Raw genomic sequence first — 7128 nt, 5'->3', positions numbered from 1 at the left:
TGTCTTTCATACCTGAAAAAAAATAAACAAAAAGTACTTAGTGAGTCTGCTGTCCTGATTTTGGCATTTGAAAACTAAGATGCTTTTATACATGCATAATGCAAACTTACATACATATATATTTATACACAGTTTTATACAAGAGGGGCCTCAACCCCCTAGTTTCTCTGTGCATTGAATACAGTTATTCCTGTTTAGAATCATGGAATTATTGTGGTTGGGTAATACCTTTAAGATCCTCAAAAATCCAACTGTTAACCCAGCACTACCAAGCCACCACTAAACTGTGGCCCTAAGCACCATTGACATGTATTTTCGAAACCTCTAGGGATGGTGACTCAATGCTTCCCCTGGGCAGCCTGTTCCAGGGCTTGACAACCCTTCTGGTGAAGAAGTTTTTCCTAATACCCAAGCTAAATCACCTGGTGCAACTGGAGGCTGTTTCCTCTTGTCCTATTGCTTGTTGCTTTGAAGAGACTGACACTGCATTACAACCTCCTTTCAGGTAGCTGTAGAAAGTGAGATCTCCTCTGAGCCTCTTCTCCAGGCTAAACACCCTGTTCCCTCAGCCACTCCTCATAAGACTTGTTCTCTAGACCTTTCACCAGCTTCATTGCCTTTCTCTGGACACGCTTCAGCACCTTAATGTCCTTCTTGTAATAAGGGGTCCAAAACTGAACACAGTACTCAAGGTGTGGCTTCACCAGTGCTACACACAGGGGCACAATCACTTACTAACTCCTGCTGGCCACACTGTTTCTGACACGAGCCCAAATGCTGTTGGCATTCTTGGCCACCTAGGCACACTGCTGGTTCAGGTTCAGCCAGCTGTCAACAAACACCCCCAGGTACTTTTCATCCGGGCAGCCTTCCAGCCACTCTGCCCCAAGGCTGTAGTACTGCATGGGGTTGTTGTGACCCAAGTGCTTTGCTTCTCTGGTGATCTTGGTAACACTACCAGTAATACCCAGTAATAGTGGCTTGTGCAGTAACTCCCACATCACTGGACCACCCTATTGTATAATACTTCAAAATTATTCAGGACTCTGTGCCAAGATGATGCAGTGGAGTGGGTGGTTGAGGTGACTGCTCCACAGTCAAACCTTAATGCAAGAGACTGATCTCAGGTATTGCTAGCACCACTCTGGGCTGCAGCACTGAGAACCACACAGTGACATCAATAGCATGACAGCCAGTTGATGCTATAGCCACACACTCTATAAGAACTGAGTGGACACGTGAAAAACCCTGTCCTTTGCATCTTCATCTTGAGTTTTATAAAACCCAAAGCAGTCCTGAGTGAATCGTTTTCAAATCCATTGCTACTAATTCACTGAAGTACAGACTGAATCTCATGGCCTTCAGAAAAAAAACTTCATTAAAAAAACTGATGATGGAATTCATCTTACTAAAATTAATGTCATGTAAGAGAAGATGTGACTTTGCAAGTGTGGTGGTTTGAGCCTTAACTGGGACTTAAGAGCTCAGATGGGGGCAAGGCTGAGAATCCCTCCCTCGCTCCCCCCTCCTCTTTCCCAATAGAGAGGAAAAGAAAGGGAAGGAGCAAATCCACCAAGAAATAATTTGGAATTGGCTTGGAAGTAGAGAGGTAAAGAATTTTCTTTAAACAAAACGTGTGTATATATATATGTGTGTGTGTATAACAATAACAGGTAGGGCTCACAAGAGTAAGGAACAAGGATGGATGGGGAAAAAAAAATTAAATACAAAACCAGTCCTTTGCAGAGGCTTGGATGTAGCAGGGAGGACCATGTGGCAGAGAAGCAGAGAGCCAGCAGCAGTCCTTGTCCAGGCAAAGGCAGGGGCTGCAGTGTCCTCCTTCTTATAGGCTTCCTGGACAGGGAGGGGGAGTGGAATGGACTCAGTTTCCCAAGGGGAAAACACCTTCCAGGGAGGGCAAAGCTCTCACAAGCCCTCCCTCCTCCCTGCTTTCAGGATAGGTGTAACCCGTCACAGCAAAGTATTTTCACAGCTCTATCTGTCACTTTCCTGAATTGTATAGAACATATTTATACAGCTGCTTTGCATTTGGCTTTTAGTTTAAATGTTTTCTGTTCATTAAATCACAAAACTAATCCAAGCTAAATGATTGAGATTTATCCCACAGTACAGGAATGCTCCTAAAGCAGTGTTATAATTTAATAAGCATCTCAACTGACTATTAAAATCCACATTATGATCAGAACTGTAATTCCAAAGATGAGATCTTCTGAAAGCTTAATTTACTGTGGTGGGAAGTGGCAGCTGCTCCAACTCAGCAAAATTAGCTTTTTTAACTTAGATGCCAGGGAAAACAGATGTAGATGAGACAATAACAAGAAAAGCAACACAACCCACCACTAACATGCAGCTTCATTTCTCATCATCAGAAGATTCAAAAAGGGCTTCTACAGATACATAGCAGCAAAAAGGAGGCAAGGGAAAATGCAAACCCAACAGAGAATGTAACAGGGACATACTGACAAAGTGCATGGTCTCGAATCCTCTGCCTTGGGTTTTGCTGGCATGGGCTGTTCTCTTCCCAGTGCTGAGTATTGGGGGGCTGGGGCCGCAGGGTATCACCTATGCTGCAGATTTAGCTGGAGACCACTGAAGCAGATTGAATATTTTCAAGCCCATGGGACCACGTGGAATTTATCTATAGGAGCCAACATGACTGCAAAGCTGCCATCTCTCCTAGTGCCAGGAGAGGTTCCCCATGAGTGGGAAAAGGCAAATGTCACACCCCTTTTCACCAAGGGGAAGAAAAGGATCTAGGGATCTCAGTCTCCAAAAAGGTTATGGATTCAACCGTCCTGGATTCGCTGTGTCTGTCCATGTACACTAAGGACAAGATGACTGGGAACAGCTACCACAGATTTACTAAGGGAATATTCGGCCTGGCCAACATCCTCACCTTCTGCAATGGAATGGCTTTGCAGACTGGAGTAGGGCAATGAGCAGCCTCCACTTTGACTTTAGGAAGGCTTTTGCCTCCTGGGACAAGCAGACTGCAATATGGGTGGAAACAGGGTGAACTGCCAGGGTCAAAGTGTTGGGATCAACAGTATGAAGTACAGTTGGTCCTGACTACTGGAGGGCAGGGCTGCCGCTGAGAAGGACCCCTGCAGGCAGGTTGGCAGGAACCCCTGGGAGTACAGTGGAGTGCTGTACCTGGCACAGAGTAGCCTTGTGCTGAGGGACAAGCTGGATCCTGCCTGCCTGCAAAGCTGTTTTGCAGGAAAGGTCTCAACAGATAGCTGTAATGTGAGCAGTGCACACTTGCAATGAAGACAGCTGACTGCACGCTGGAGTGTGTCAGCAAGAATGCAGGGTCAAGGGAAGTGGTTCTTCCCCTTTGTTAGGCACTTTGTGAGATTACACGTGGACACTGTGTCTGGTTCTGAGCTTCCCAGTGCAGATACTGACATCCTGGATTGAGTTATGTGGAGAGCCACTAAAATGAGGGGGCTGAAGCACATGGTGTTCAAGGAAATGCTGAGAAACTAGCTCAGCTTGAAGAAGGGAAGGCTCCAGGAAGATCCTACAGCTGTCTGTAAGTACCTAATGGGGGAAGAAAGAGAAGACAGCCAAACTCTTCCTGAAAGTTTACAGCAAAACTGAGATAAGAGGCACAAACTGCAGGAAGAATTGCTATTAAAGACAAAATTCTGCAGAATATGGATGGCCAAACACAGAAAGAGGGTGCACAGACACTAAAATTTCAGTCCTTGGAGATACTCAAAACCTGACTGCACATAGCTCTCAGCAACCTAAAGGGACCTCAGGGTTGTCCCTGCTATGGAGCAGGAGAGTGCAAAACATCTGTTCCAAACCAAATTACTCAGCAAGTTCAGCTACGGTGGAAGGAGCACCCCGCACTGACTTACTACAATAGGGAACATGCATCTGAACACAAACCTAGTATTAACTTTGAAGTATCAGAACCATTTCTCTGTTGTTACTGTTTGCCCCCCACTGAAGGCTGGAGATGTGGGGCAACAGTTTTTTCATACCTTAAAAAATAACAATAGCAAGCAAAAGCACAAACCAGCTGGAATATCAGCATTAGCTGAAGGATGTCTTGGGAGACAGATGGAAAGACATAATGTGATCTGGAGATGGGGCAGGCAACGCGGTGCATACCTGGAACCAGAGTCAGGGTCAGCCTGTGCTGAAGTGCTTTAAACTCCTGCTGCTAGAAGCCGAGCATGCCAGACTGAAGCTAGTTTAGACACACTTGGAGGAAATCCTTCATGTGGAGGGGACACTGTGTGGAGAAACAAATGCTATGGCATTGCTTTCCACAAAAGTCCTGTCTCTGATGAATGTCAAGCTTCAGGCAACCCCTATCCACCTACTGAAGCACTGCAGCCTGACCTCTCCAGTGTGAGAAACAGTCTCAGGACTACAGCTGTCCCCGATTCCTGAGCTGTGGCTGCCCACTCACTGATAGACACCAGTGCATTCAGAAGTACCCAAGACAGCTGGATCCACCATAGCCAGCTCTGAGCACCAAGAGCTTAAAAAAATCCAAGCTCTTCCTTCATGGTTGGCTCTTGCAATGCCAGCTGACCTCAGCAGTTAGTGAGCTGACACACGGGTCTCCTTCACAGAGGCCCTACAGCTCCCCTTCACAGAGGCCCTACAGCTCCCCAAAAGGCTCTCCTTCTCCCTCATAAGCACCCTACCTGGGATAAAGGCTGAACAAGAGAATATCCTGTTAACCTTTCCTCTCTTCAAGCACCAGCCAGAGGTTGCCAATCACATCTTGTGCTCAAAATGCAGATGTACACCCAAAAAGGAGATTCTCCCCAACTGTACCTGAGACATTCAGTGAAAAATCAGTGCAGCAGTGAGTAGCCACACTGTACCCACCTACTCCCCTCCGGTCACTGAGGCTGCCCTGTCCCTGCCAACAGTCACATCAATTTTCATATCTCCTAAGTGGAAAAGGGTCAGTCCTGAATTTCTAGCAACAAGAAAGCAAAATAATACCTAAACCCCCCCAAACAACAGCAAACAAACAAGGCACCACCCCCCAAAATTTAAAAATGTTCTGATTTTATATACTGCCACAGACAATTTCAAGAATGTTACTTTTCCCAGATGCAGGAGGAAAGCAAAAGGCTGACTAAGCCAACAGATTAAAGAGAGATAGCAGCTCTCCAATATATGCTACTGACCAAATGTATTGATGAGGATAATGAATATCCCAATTATTAAGTCTGTTATTTGTAATCTCCACTCTTCTCACAACCTGAGTGTTCTACAAGCAGCTTTCTCATACAGACCGAGAGGTAGAAGCTGGTACACACAGAGGTACCTGTGTATGCAAATTAAAGTACATTACATTTGTGTAGACAGACACAGCTATTAGAATAGAATAAAATTAACCAGGTTGGAAAAGACCTTCCAGATCATCAAGTCCAACCTATCACCCAACACCATCTAATCAACTAAACCATGGCACTAAGTGCCTCATCCAGTCTCTTCTTAAACACTTCCAGGGATGGTGACTCCCTGGGCAGCCCATTCCAATGGCAAATTATTCCTACTGGGAAGAGTTTCTTCCTAACATCCAGCCTAAACCTCCCCTGGCACAGCTTGAGACTGTGTCCTCTTGTTCTGGTGCTGGTTGCCTGGGAGAAGAGACCAACCCTCACCTGTCTACAACATCCTTTCAGGTACTTGTAGACAGCAATAAGGTCTCCCCTGAGCCTCCTCTTCTCCAGGCTAAACAATCCCCAATCCCTCAGCTTCTCCTCATAGGGCTTGTGCTTGAGACCTCTCACCAGCCTTGTTGCCCTTCTCTGGATGTGTTCAAGTATCTCAATGTTCTGCTTAAACTAACCAGCCTAACCAGTGCCGAGTATAGGAGAAGAATGACTTTCCTAGTCCTGGTGGCCACACTATTTCTGACGCAGGTCAGAATGCCATTGGCCTTCTTGGACACCTGGGCACTCTGCTGGCTCATGTTCAGCTGGCTGTCAACCACTGCTCCCAGGTCCCTTTCTGCCTGGCTGTTCTCCAGCCACTCTGACCCCAGCTCGTAGCACCGCATGGGGTTGTTGTGGCCAAAGCACAGAACCTGGCATTTGGACTTGTTAAATGCCATCATGTTGGACTTGGCCCATCTATCCAGCTTGTCAAGGTCCCTCTGCAGAGCCCTCCTGCCCTCTAACAGATCAACACCTGCCTCCAACCAATCAAACAAAAAAGCCCAAAAGAGTGAGCACCAGTTTTCCTGCCTAGGTTGAGCTTCACACACACATCTAGCGCCATCTTAGAACGCAACAGATCTTCACAGCAAGTACTATCACACAGAAGTACTCAGATGCTTTGCATACCTGTTGATCTAGTTCAGGAGTTTCTAATCTAATAAAATAACCTATGTAGTGACAGTCCTGGCATGACCATAAAGAAGGTGAACAGCAGCCAGCTTCAGTATTTTATCTGGGTACAGGAAAAACTTCAAAGAGCACGAAAAGAAAAAAGGAATTAAATCACTATTTGTTGCACAGACAACATTTTTTTGAGGCTTTATTTTCAGAATTGCTGTAAGAAACCTAATAAATGTTTTAAATTCTGCCCCCAAGCAAAGTCAAAGAACTCAGTTACTGCTCTGAGGTTGTGTGGTGAACACGCAACTTGCAAACTTCTCCAGGAAAAGGAGTGAAAGGTTCTGTGTAGTTCAGGCTACTCCAAAGTGGGGGGGTGAGGGTGGGGGTGTGAAATCAAGACCTAAAATCTAGCTTTGCAAAAGGTGCTTGTTGAGAACACTACTGAGTGGAAAATACATGAGCCAAGTTTTGCCCGCAGTGTCAGCAGGAGCAAGACTAGAAATCTAACCTTGGGTGATGCACATGACTGGTTCATCTCTATTGACTCATTTTTCACAGACAGAAGCTCTCTTAATTCTTGCTGGTAGCAGTAATGATTATCCATGTTTTCCTTCTTCCTGGTCTGAATATTAAGGAGTGAATTCCATAACCTGGGAAAAGCTTAAGAAGAGCTGATTGAGTGAAGTGTGCTCAGTCCCACTCAGAACACCACGGTGTGCTGGGTAGAGCAGTGAGCCTGCTACAGCAGAGCAGCCTACCGTGCCATCAGAGAAAGGAGAGGTTC

The sequence above is a fragment of the Dryobates pubescens genome, chromosome Z, assembly GCF_014839835.1.
Source record: "Dryobates pubescens isolate bDryPub1 chromosome Z, bDryPub1.pri, whole genome shotgun sequence".
Taxonomy (NCBI): Eukaryota; Metazoa; Chordata; class Aves; order Piciformes; family Picidae; genus Dryobates; species Dryobates pubescens.
The sequence above is the reverse complement of the archived record's forward strand: the minus strand, read 5'-3'. Positions refer to the sequence as shown.